The sequence below is a fragment of the Oryctolagus cuniculus genome, chromosome 12 (assembly GCF_051225735.1).
Source record: "Oryctolagus cuniculus isolate XC-2025 breed Fujian yellow rabbit chromosome 12, ASM5122573v1, whole genome shotgun sequence".
Classification (NCBI taxonomy): Eukaryota; Metazoa; Chordata; class Mammalia; order Lagomorpha; family Leporidae; genus Oryctolagus; species Oryctolagus cuniculus.
The window spans coordinates 24507987-24520901 of record NC_142878.1 but is presented as its reverse complement, the minus strand read 5'-3'; the positions used below and the strand labels follow the sequence as shown (position 1 = coordinate 24520901).

The 12915-nt window shown below is 47.5% G+C and overlaps 1 protein-coding gene and 1 long non-coding RNA gene across 4 annotated transcripts in view; one reads left to right on the top strand and one right to left on the bottom strand.

Annotated features, from left to right (window-relative positions):
- Positions 1-282: 282 nt before the first annotated feature.
- Positions 283-12244, bottom strand: LOC149122981 (uncharacterized). 2 transcript variants are annotated; one of them, XR_016217849.1, is made up of 4 exons: positions 12106-12237; positions 6777-6961; positions 3571-3795; positions 283-1250 (listed from the first exon to the last, which is right to left on the bottom strand). It is a non-coding gene; the product is annotated as an uncharacterized LOC149122981 (long non-coding RNA). The 2 variants fall into 2 exon arrangements; XR_016217848.1 differs by lacking the exon at positions 6777-6961 and having other exon boundaries at positions 286-1250; positions 12106-12244.
- GNG2 (G protein subunit gamma 2) overlaps positions 12115-12915 on the top strand; it is a 176722-nt gene continuing 175921 nt past the window's right edge. For both annotated transcript variants that reach the window (XM_089309713.1, XM_089309714.1), the window contains exon 1: positions 12115-12320. The gene's annotated coding sequence lies outside the window, so the exon portion shown is untranslated. The remainder of the gene's footprint in view (positions 12321-12915) is intronic.

Genomic DNA, 12915 nt, shown 5'->3' with positions numbered 1-12915 from the left:
GTGGGTTGGGAAAGCAACCAGAGACAAGGAGACAAAGACGTTTAAACAGTAACCTGCCAGCAACTATAAGTTAATTGAAATTTTTAGGATTGCGGCCTGAGACCAGCGCTTCCTCCCCTCTCCACGGGGCTATAACATGAGTCAGGGAGGGAAACAGCTTCATTTCACCCTTTTTAATGAAAACTAGACAAATTTGAAATTTTGATCCAATTAGTCATTAAAAGATGGTGTGAACAAATACTTAAAAACTTGCATTTCAGTCGAGGGAGTGCCTAAGGTAAGACCATATAAAAACAGGAATAAATTTCTACAGGCCAAGTTTTTCAGTGGTGGGTGTGCAATGCTCATGAAACACAAAAGGGAGCTTGCAGGGGTGGGCCTTGTAACATGGCCTCTGACTTGGATGCCTGTATCCCATAGCAGAGTGCCTGTTTCTAGTCCTGGCTGCTCCACTTCCAATCCACCCGTCCTGCCAATGAGTCTGGGAGGCAACAGATGATGGCCCAAGTACTTGCTTGTGTTGCTGTCACTCCCTTGAGAGATCTGAATTGAGTTCCTGGCTCCCGGCTTCAGCCTGGTGCAGCTTTGGCTATTGCAGGCATTTGGGGAGTGAAACAACAGATGGAAGATCTTTGTGTGTGTGTGTGTGTGTGTGTTTCTCTATGGATGTGTTTCTCTCTGTGTGTTCTTCTCCCTCTCTCTGTGACTCCACCTTACAAATAATAAATAAACATTCCTTAAAAAATGGAGGGCATGGGTATAGCATATTATCAGGGTGCAGAATCATAATTACTTGCATTGAAACAACAGCATGTATTCCAAAAGACACTTAGGAGAATGTGAACACAGCACTACTCCCAATAGCCCCCAAATGGAAACTACACAAATGATCAGCAGCAGCAGGCTGGATAAAGCATGATAGAGTCACACAATGTAATACAGCCAACAGAAATGAAAGATCGACGGAGGAACATGGGAGAATACAGATGAGTCTCACAGATATCATGTTGGGTGGCAGAAGCTAGACTTGCATGAGGACATGCTGTATTTTAATTTATTTAAATTACAAACACTGATAAAACGAATGCATGGTGCTGGGAGCCAGGTCGTCTCTGGAAGTGGTGCAGGGGGGTTTCCATGGCGAGCAGACTCGGTGCCTCAGGCTGGGCGCTGGTTACATCCCTGCTGTCGGGTTTTCAGGATTCACCAGTCTGCATGTTCAGGATCAGATGCATGTGCTTCCTGTGTGTCTATTATGTTTCAACAAAATAAGGAGGAAAAGGCAAGCATGATACCATCAATAGGAAAATGTAAAAATGGGTTCCATGCCAGGGGCTCTACCTGTCACGGTAGAGGCCACATGCCCTTATGCTTCCCCTGCCCCTCTGCAGAGTGGTTGGCTTCTGTTTCTGCCTTGTGACAGCTGGAGTCGCTGTCGCCGTCTGATAGCCCCAGCCAACACATCACAGACGTCTGCACTGTTTGGGTTTTACTGCTGCGCACGTGACCAAGGGTGGAGAAGGAAGGAGCAGGGAAAAAGGTAGAAAGCATGGCCAGCACACTTTCCCATGCACACTCTTCTCCCAAAGGATGCCTTCTGCTTGTGATCATATTTGTCACACTCAGGCCTAGGAGTCTGAAGCCACCAGTGCACCTCAAATGCTCTTTTAGGGGGTATGGGAAAGAAATTTGCAGTTCAGAGTGTGATAATATACAACACAGCATGTCAAAGTTGATAGCCATATGTACGTGTCGATCATATAATATATGAATACGTATGGAGGGGTTGGGAACTTATCTGTGCTACAAAGCAATTTAACAATAAACAGAAGGAATGAGAGCAGGTACATTGAAAGCATCAGCGGGAGTCCATGGACTGTGGCAAGGTTTCTCAACCTCAACACTGTTGGCACTTGGAGCTGAATAATTCCTTGTGGTGGTGGCTGTCCTGTGTACTGTAGAACATCTCAAGTTCCTGCCCTTAGCTATGAGATGCCAGGAGCAACTCCCGCCCCAGTCAGAGCAAGTGAAAATGTTCCTCCAGGCATTGCTACCTCTCCCCAGTAAGGACCATGCTTTACAGTAATTTTTTTAAAGATTTATTTATTTATTTGAAAGCCAGAACTACAGAGAGGCAGAAGCAGAGAGAGAGAGAGAGGTCTTTCTTCTACTGGTTCACTCCCCAGATAGCCACAACAGCTGGAGCTGAGCCGATCTGAAGCCAGGAGCCAGGAGCTTCTTCTAGGTCTCTCACGTGGGTGCAGGGGCCTAAAGACTTGGGCCATGTTCTACTGCTTTCCCAGGCCATAGCAGAGAGCTAGATGGGGAATGGAGCAGCTGGGACTCAGACTGGAGCCCATATGGTATGCCAGCACTGTAGGCAGCGGCTTTACCAACTACACCACAGTGCCAGCCCCTACAGTACTTTCTTAATTTGCTTCTGTCATTTCTGCAACCAGACAGTCATATCTAGAGTAGAGTGTTGGCCCCATGGTCTAATCAAGTGCACTGTTTTCCACTAAACGGAACCAGAGCTCCTTGGAGAATTTTGGAGCTGGTCTTTGGGACAAGGAAAAGCAAAATAAGCTATAGGCTGAACACACATTGATGCTGTTACAAAGCAAGCATACTTTTATAAAAGTATATGTTAGTGTCAGAGAGAGGAATGGGGCCAGCATGTGGCATAGTGGGTAAAGCCACCACCTGTGACACTGGTGTCCCTTACTGGCATCGGTTCATGTCCTGGCTGCTCCACTTCCAGTCCAGCTCCCTGCCAATGGCCTGGGAAAGCAGCAGAGGATGGCTCAAATGTTAGGCCCCTGCCACCCACATGGGAGACCCAGAAGCAGCTCCTGGCTTTGGCCTGGCCCAGCGCTGGCTGTTGCAGCCATGTGTATATTGAACTAAGTAGATGGAAAATCTCTCTCTCTCTCTCCTTATCTCCCTCTATCTCTGTAACTCTGACTTCTAAAATAAATAAGTAAATCTTTAAGAGAGAGAGAGAGAAAAGACTTCCATTGTTATGGTAGAAAAAAAAAGTCTGAGATTTATATAATAATAGTTAATGGCAATAATAGTAATAAAGTCCATTGGAAAAAGTTATAGCTACTAAAAACATCGTGAGATAAAAATATAGAAGTAACATAAAGTATGCATAAGGTGGTTTGTAGTGTGTGCACAACATTTCCAATTCTATTACCACTCCCGTTCTCCCAAAATAGATGCCATCTCTCCATCCAGGTAAACTAGTAAAAGTTCCACTCCAGTTTTAGTAAAAACCCATCATGACAGCCACAAATGGCAGATAGAAGTAGAAAAGAAACTGCTTTATGGCTGCCGTAAAAACCTTACGTTTCCGAACTGTTCGTGAGAGTGAAGTAGAGGGGCTGCGGCCGGGATGCTTGTTTGAAGCTGTTTTTGCTTTCTCGGTTTCACCCAGCAGCAGTGCCAGAGCAGGAGATCCCTGACCTCCTAACAGGTGCCCCTCAGGAGGAACAGGCCCTACCAAACGCTGACCCGCAGGTCCTCTGGGTTCTGTTTGCTACACGCGACTCGAAGCGTAACGCTTACCGTCATAGGGCTGTTCTACAGTCTGTGTCCAAAAGGACTGCTCTCGCGGAAGCCACCCAGCTGCACAGCCTCCAGAGCCTGTAGGCAAAGCTGAATAAAATTCAGCGGACGTCTCTCTAGGTTAGGGAACGAGGCCTGAGATTCGGACACAGTGTCAGCATTTGAGAGCATGCGCAGAACCATCCTCTCCCATCCTCTGCCTTAAGACTGTCTTCCATTTCCTCCCTGTTTACAGGAAAGAAGACAATAAAACGCAAATGTTGCGACAGCCTTGGGGAGAACGTCTCTGGAACAGAGGCTGTCGCTTGCTTTCCCTTTTTCCCTTCCCGCTCTCCCATCCTTCCTCCTTCCCTCCCGCCCTTCCTCCTTCCCTCTTTCCTTTGATACACAGAATGTCCACAATAGCATGGTGGCAGCCAGGAGCCAGGAACTCAATCCAGGTCTCCCACGTGGGTGACAGGTACCTGATTGCTTAAGCCATCACGGCTGCCTCCCAGGGTGCTCATCAGCAGGAATCTGGAATTGGGAGTGGAGCTGGGACTCAAATCTAGACACTGCGATATGGGATGTGGTCTTAACCGCTAGGCTGAACACCCTACCCATAATGTGCTTTCTTAAATGAGTTTTTGGTAACTACATAGAAGATGAACTGTTAGTCATTATTACTCTCTGGACAATGTTCATTTGATTTTTCTCTGGAAAATTCACCTACTTTTTTAAAAATCACTTATTTTGGTAAAAATGACCTAGTCTTCATCCACGGGGCCTGGCTAACTCAATCAGCATCTTCCCTCTTCCCTGAGCACAGTGATTGTTTCAGAGGTGTGTGTGTTACACCATTCAGATGAGTGAATCCCAGGAAATGTTGAGGAGACAAGAAGTTGACCAGATAGTAGCGGCAACCCAGGGGTGAAGTTTTGAGGTCAAGAAATGCAGCCTTTTGCTGCAATTCTTGGAATTGGGCTTGATGATAGGGAGCGAGCTAAGAGAAAAAGCCATTTGGTTTTCTGGATCTCACTGTATCTGGGGTTGGAGCTAAATGGCCTATTTAGATAAAGCACTATTTTCAATGCCTTCTTTTGAAATTGTAATCTGGTGTACAAAGGGTTTTCTACCACTTGCAGTAGGAAAGGTCGTAACCGACACAAGGAATCTCTGTAAAGTTTGAGGAATGTACACATATGCACAGATTTCAAAACATTTTCTCATCAAACAAACTTCTTGTTGAAGTCCGACTTTCCACTAACTTTCTGAAGTATGATATGCTTGGAGACATTTTAGAGGGACGTGCACAGAGCATGCAACTCAGCACTACAGTTGCCTCTGTGGAGAGGCGCGGGAAGCCGGGGTTAGCAGGAAGACTTCCCATTGTGCACACAGTGAACCATGATCATTGTTCCAGGGGATTTTATACGTGTGTATCAGTCTTCTTTGATTAAAAAACAAGTAGCTACATTAAACAAGTCCTGAATCTGTGGTTGCCAGACTTCACTAGTTAAAAGCCCAGGTTCACCCTTGGAGAACCTTGCTGCAGTCTATCTACAGCAGGACCCAAGAGCCTGCGTTTTTTAAAGTTCTCCTGCTCATTCCCATCGCCGGCCGACGTGGGCTGATGTTGCGTCTCCTGGCCCTCAGCCCTGGCTATGCATTAATATCGCCTGGGAGAGCTCTGGAGGCCCCATGTGCGGATCCTGCCCCAGAAGGACTCCAAGAGACTCTCTGGGGGGTGAAACAAAAGTTCCACAGCCTCCTGGGTTTTTAATTGGATACTACAATAATTAGAGACAATTATATGAGCAATTGAAACTCATATACAGTTGGAATTCAACTCACAGGAATTTAGACTCATAGGAATTTAAATTGATAAAGCAATTTTTGGAAAAAGTTTGGCAGTACCTACTAAAGACAAACATATGCCTTCCTTATGATCCAGCAATTTCACTCCTTGGTATACGCCCCAGAGAACTGGGTGTCTAGGACATCAGAAAACATATATAAGATTATTCACAGAGCCGGCGCCGTGGCTCAATAGGCTAATCCTCCACCTTGTGGCGCCGGCACACCGGGTTCTAGTCCCGGTTGGGGCGCCGGATTCTGTCCTGGTTGCCCCTCTTCCAGGCCAGCTCTCTGCTGTGGCCCGGGAGTGCAGTGGAGGATGGCCCAGGTGCTTGGGCCTGCACCCCATGGGAGACCAGGAGAAGCACCTGGCTCCTGCCATCGGATCAGCGCGGTGCGCCGGCTGCAGCGGCGGCCATTGGAGGGTGAACCAACGGCAAAGGAAGACCTTTCTCTCTCTGTCTCTCTCTCTCACTGTCCACTCTGTCTGTCAAAAAAAAAAAAAAAAAAAAAAAGATTATTCACAGAAACTGTATTTTATAATAGCCCAAAATGGAAACAATCCAAATGTTCACCCATGATACAATGAGTAGCTATCGTATATGCTGTGTTTGGAATACTATGCAGCACACGTTTGTGTGTGTGTGTGTGTGTGTGTGTGTAAAACAGTACATTTCATATAAGAGGGTTGTAAAAGGTTTGTACAAAAATGGAATTAGAAGATAATGGAAAATTTCCACGAACGTTTTAAGTCCTCCCTTTTAAATTCATATTTATGTGAAGTTCAAGAGCAAGCTTTGTCCATGGTAATAGAAGTAAGAAGAGGAATTACTTTGGTGCCCTTATTAAAATTCAGCAAGCTGAGAACCTCACATTAGTGCATTTTAGTGGATGCATGTCATATCTCAATAAAAAAGAAAAAGAAATAGAAAAAAGTAATGACTCTCATCATGCAGCTGGGGTTGAACACCAATGTTCTGTAGCCTCCAGCTCTAAGTGGCGTTTAACAAATGGGTCACACTCCGATTTCTTAATGGGATTTTATCTTATCCCTCTCATTTCTCTGAAATCCTTCTTTTAATTGACCCCAGTGGAAACCAGTTTTCTTGTGATCTTAATCCCCACTGGCCGGGGGCAGTGAGAAGGATTGGATTACATGCTCTCAATATGAAATGACTTCCAAACTTCTATTCTGGAAGAATTTCTTAAGCAATGACACCACTGGCAAGGAGAACCGGAATCCAGGGTGCATCTGTGTGTCTTCCTCTCCTGTGACTGTCTCTGTACGGATGGTGACTTTGCTTTTCTCCCATCATCGAGTGAAGGGAGTTCTTGACATCACAGGCTCAGAGTGCGAAGGTTTAAAGTACCTGTTCCTGGTTCCAGTTTATGGTCGCAGCTCTCTGACTGGGAAGCCCATTCCATTCCTTGGTGGCGTGTCAGGGCATTCTTGCGGAAGCGCTGTGCCTCCATGGGGAGCCAGTGTGGGGCCAGTGTCCGAATTGAGAACCGGTGGGCAGATCTTAGCCGCGCAGTGAAGACTCCCATTGGGTCCCTGGAATGAGCCGACATCCCGTTCTAGGTGGGGAAGCTTGAATTCTAGAGACTTCCACTCTTTCAGGTTACAACCTTCTCTTCCAAGCAGTGAGTGCATCAGTGATGTTAGAAACTATTTGTTTGCTTGTTTTAACCAGATAGAACACAAAGCAAGTAAGGCCCCATGGGTACCCTCATGGGGCTCATGACCTATGAAAAAGGAAGCATACCACGGTACAGACTGAGTCAGAAGGTCAAGGGGTTTAAAAAAAAACTTGGGTGGGCATTGGCCTAGTGATTAAGATACCCATGTCCATATCCGGGCACCTGATTTGATTCCTGGCTCCAGCTCCTGACTCCAGCTTCCTGCTTATGCAGACCCTGGGAGGCAGCAGCCATAGCTCAAGTTCCTGCCCCCTATGTGGGAAACCTTGATTGAGTTTCTGGCCACCAGCTTTGGCTTCAGCCCGGTTCTGGCTGCCGCTGGCAGTTGGGCAGTGAACCAGTGGAAGGGAGCACACACACACACACACTCTCTCTCTCAACTAATTTGAAACCAAAACTTCTATTTGAGAAAGTGTCCTCGATGGTTCAGAGTGGTTGAGGTCACTTCAAATAGGAGGAAATAACCAGACCCCACCCCCACCCCGCCCTTTGCGCCCCTTGTCAGTCTCTCCCGCCACACATTCAAATGGAAAGCTGTTCAAGGGCAAGAATAAGCGAGTCAAACCCAGCTGGAACCTCTGGGAGCGTGTCGCAGGGGCCACCAGCGAGTGCTGAGTCCCCCATCTCTGCCTCCTGCTCTCAGGCTGGAGAGCCCCAGGTTCTCTTGCTTGTCCTGTAATCGGTGGCTGAGCTTATGCTCTGCTGTTCACCCTCCACAGCGCCACACCTCCTTCCTCTGCTTCTGTCCAAACAGCTGTTCCATGGTCTAGAGCTCCGATGGCACTGCCCTGGGGATGTTGCCTTCATTTAATTTTCACAGCCCCTCCATGAGGTGAACGTAACTCACGTCCACTGTACAGATGCAGAAACCAAGGCAGTGGGAGTCGGGAAGTCGCTGGGCCTGCACAGCTGGCGCGAGGCAGAGCCAGCCCTGAGCTGGTGCCCGGGGCCAGGCTCCCTGTGAGCCCGTGCATTCCTGCTGTTATGGAGGCCTCCGCCGAGGAGCAGCTCTGAGCAGTTGTTTCTTTTTTAATTTAGTTTGAGAGACAGAAAAGGGGAGACAGATATCTCCCATCTGCTGGCTCCCTCCTGAAATGCCCACAATGGGTGGGGAGGAGCCAGGCTGACCGCAGGAGCCAGGAACTCAATCTGGACCCAAGTACTTTGAGCTGTCACCTGCTGCCTCCCGGGGTGTACATCAGCAGGCGGGAGAACTGGAAGCAGCGGCAGGACTCAAAGCCAGGCACTCTGATGCGCAGTGTGGGACTCCCACGTTGCATCCTAACTACTGCTCTAAATGCCGACCCCCACGGTACCTTTCCATATCATCGTGTTGTCCCAGATTTGCATTTTCACCTATTCACGTCTGGCTGCCTGCCATCTCACAGAGCCCTTGTTAGCTACTGAGGACAGAGACCATGGCTACCAGGGACCATTAGAAGTCTGGGATCATCAAGGTGCCTTGGCTGGAGAATGAGCTCAGGGAGCACTTGCTTCTCCTGTGAATCCTTCGGAACCAGTACCTTGCATAGTACTCGAGACATACTCAGTACTCCAAAAATACCCACATTGCATTGAAGCCATTAGGGACACAAACTAAATTCATTTTCAAATATTAGGCCTAAGCCCTGCATTGCCGCTTTCATCTCGCACACCACACTTTGCATATTTAGTGCTGCAAAACACAAAGAATAAATAAAGGCAGGAAAGCTTATTACAGAACTTTCAAATGAATTATGGCAGGCTAATAGCAATCTTGCCCCAAACAAACATCTGACCTAATGCATTAGGAAGATTGCTCTCTGCCTCTGGGTAAACCTAAATCATGTTTTCTTGCTTCCTCTCTCTTAGCAAGAGCAATGATTAACCTGTTCATCAAACAAGACAAATGGAACTGGAAAATAAGACTCACAGCCACAGAATATGACTAACGATCAGAGAGAGAGGCCAGCAGTGCCCACAGAGCTCTGCACTCAGCTCACAGCTGCCACGTGGTCTGTGTGCTCTGGGCCTTGAGCTCTGTCACATGTAGCAGGAGCTGCTGGGTCTCCTGCCCCAACATCGCTGCCATAAATCATGGCTGCTCAGGGCTGGGCCAGCTGTGGGCTGAGACGGGAACTCTGAGTATCCAGAGTCCTCAGACAAGCTTGCTTTATAGAAGTCGTCTTTGGAACCAAAAAGTTCCCTTGTAAGAAAAAAAATTGGTGTTTATGGATTGGGGCTCAAGGCTTCATCAGGTGAATTGGAGCACTATTAATCCAGTTAATTAAACTGAACCTCAGATGACTCTGAGACTGCCTTTCAGGACATAAGACATGGGGTTCCAGCTCAACAGGGTTTGGTCGTTGAGGAGCAATCTTAGAAGCTGAAGAACTGCTCGTCCTGTCTAGAATTCCTCATGGAATCGATTAAGACAAGGAATTTGGGGGCTGAGGTGACTGCTTTGGGGTTAAATGTATCTCCCCTCTAAATCCCACCTCCCACCCTGGAGCCTAAACCCTAGGCCTTGCCTGGCTCCTCTGTGGTCTGCACCAGCTCAGAATTAGATCTACCAAATCCTAACAGTAGATAATATTCATGAAGCCCTTGTCAAAGCCAGGCCATGATCCAACACTTTGTATTCATTCTTTTAATTCTTATAGTGTTCTTATACAGGAAGATTTACTTTTTCCCTTAATTTTTTTTTTTAAGATTTATTTCTTTGAAAGGTAGAGTTAGAGGAAGAGAGAGAGATCTTCCATCCACTGGTTCACTCTGCAACAGCCAGAGTTGGGCTGGTCAGGAGCCAGGAGCTTCATCTGGGTCTCCCACATGAGCACAGAGGCCTAAGCACTTGGGCCATCCTCCACTGCTTTCCCAGACACATTAGTAGGGAGATGGATCAGAAGTGGAGCAGCTGGGATTTGAACCAGTGCCCAAATGGGATGCTGGTGTAGCTGGTGGCAACTTTACCTGATATGGCCCCATACCCTTAATTTCTGGTTGAACACATGGAGGGACAGGCAGATTGGGTAACTTGCTCAAGCTCATGGGATAGGGAAGTGGCAAAGCTGGGACTCCAGCTTAGACAAGCGTAGCCTTAGAGCCTAATCTTTAACCACTGCACCACGGCTATGCTAGAAAGAATGTTAGGTAGAGATGGGGAGAGTAAGGGAAGTCTGTGGAAAGAACGGTCTAGCACAGCTTCCTTGCCAGTAATAGATGGAGGCCACCTTAGCTGGCCTAGGGACTTGCTCTGACCAGTGGACCTAGCAGAAGTGACACCGTGTATGTTTTATGCCTAACTTCTGAGAAGCCTGGCAGCTCATGCTCTTCCCTCTTTGAACACCAGTGGAAGGAAGTTCCGGGTTGTCCTGCTGGAGAGGGAGGATGTGTGGAGAACCTGGGCCATGGAGCACCCCAGGCCTCCCCAGCTGATAGCACAAAGAGCCTAGTCATGCAAGAGAGGTCTTAGTGGACTCCCAGGCTAGCCCGGTGCACATGCGTGGAGCCAGATGGGGGACCCCAAGTGAGACCAGCAGAAGAACCACCTGGTCACCCACAGAATTGTGGGAAGTAACTAACCATTTTTGTTTTAAGCTACTGTGCTTGGGTGGTTTTTTGTGTAACCATAGATACCCAGTACAGATGCTTCTAGAATCCTTTGACGAAGTTCCTTCTTACCCTGAAATGTTATGGCTCAGCCAAGATGGAGGAGCACATTTGGCTGGAGCAGGCAGCAGATGAGAGCAGCCTTCGGGGCCGCGCCAAGGAATCTGAACTTTAACTGGTGGGCTCCGAAGATGCCAGAGGATGGAAGTGACACGAGAGGATCGATTTTTGGGAACACGGACCCAGCAGCAGCATATAGAACAGGCACGTAGACAGAGAGCAGATGTGAGAGAGGAGGAGGCAGGCAGGCCCGATTGCTAAGCCAGAAACATACAGCTGAAAATTAGCAAGCCACAAGCGAGCGAATGCAGAATCAGGCGCTCGGTCTTCAAAGCACAGATGTTTTCTGCCTTAACTATAGGCTCAACTCTTTATTTTTTCCAACTATGAGCATTCTCACTTTCAAAAATTATGGGAGGACACGTGGTGTGTTGCTAAGAGCTTGGGTTTGAAACAAGAAGAACCCAACCTTAAATCTGTTTTGCCTTCCAGCTATGTGGCTGACTGGGCCGGTCAGTGAACCTGCCTGTGTCTTAGCATCCTTGTCTGTAAAATGGACATAGTGACACTTGCCACATGAGTACTGCTGAGATAAAAAGAGAGGGTCCCTGATGCATACTTTGGGTCAAGGGCTAATTGCCCAAGTGCTCCGAACTGTCTGCTGAGTGCTTCTTTCCCCTGGCCGTTAGGGTGGGGAGTCTGGTTGGTGGCTGGTTGTTCTTCCCATCCTCCTTTAAGAACTCATGGGAAGAGCAGTCTCCATTGTGGGCTCCCATAGAGAGGGAAAGACACAAAGAAGTATGCCTGAGAAATTTTATGGAGCCAGCCCAGAAACAGCACATGCTTCCCATCATGCTCCATTGTCAACAACTTAGGCACAAGGCAGGCTGGCTACCGAGGGCCTGGGATACCCCGGCTAGAATTCCATTCAATGGAAGACAAAAGGGCTGGGTGCTAGTTAGCAGCACTGAGCTGCTAAAGCAAGCTGAAAATATGTCACCAAATTGCATCCCATGCCAGTTCAGTCAGCATCCTTTGGGATACAGCCTGGACATGAGGATTTTTTTTTTAATCTCCCCAAGTAACTCAAATTGTAGCCACGTTAATCTCCCCAAGTAACTCAAATTGCCAGGGATTGTCTCTGTTGCTTAAGTTCTCTATAACTTGCAGCTGAAACCATTGCTAACTGACAGGTGCTCCCAGCCTTGCTGGAACAGTAGAATCATCTGACGAGCTTTAAAAACACTCACCGCCCAGCTACAAGCAGATCAGTCATATTAGAACTTCTGGGGGCGGGGCCAGGGCCGGGGCATCTACATTTTCTAAAGCCCTCCAGGTGAGTCCTACCTGCAACCAATTTTGAGAACCGCTGCTCTCGGAGGAGGTAACGTCATTGAGCTTTATCTTGGGCCTGGCTCCCTGTTTCCTGGGTGAAGACAGCATTTCTAAGACTTCAATAAACGTGGCATTCGCTTGGGGTTTGCTTTGAAATGCCGACTCTGATCCAGTCGGTGGTCAGTCCTGCGAGGGCCAGAGATTGGGCCTTTCCATCTAGCGCTCAGGTAAGGCTCACCTCCTGGTTTGTGGGTCATGTTCCAAGCGGAAGGGGTTAAGCAGCCATACTGACTTCCATGACTCTGGGTTGCTATTTAGAATAATCAGCCAAGACCAGGATGTACTTTGCTGTTCTTCCCCTCCAGGAAACTCTTGCCTGGTAAAAATATAACGAATACTCCCACACTCCAAACTTGCTAGAGCTGCTTCCTATTACCCCGACATAGCCCTGCTCCCATCGCCAAAAAACAAAAACAAAAACCTTCTGTTGATATCCTCTTTGAGAAAAAAAGGATTTGACCTTTAGTCTAAGGCAGTTAGAAAATGGTAGAAAAAGGAGAATGTGTGTGTCGTCTTTTATGTCAAATGAGAGTTTTTCACTTTCACAAATGCATCTGTCTCTAAGTAGTAGGAAAGTGCTGATGCTAGCTCTTAGAATAAAAGGCAGGCGTTGCCTTCTGAAAGAGGATACAAACTGATTGCAAACCACAGAGGAATGGAGTTTGATTACCCTGGAATCAAAACTTGAGGGCATCCAGAACCCGTTAAGACTGACAACACAAGCAATATGCATTTCCTCTTCTGTGATTTCTTGAATTTCCT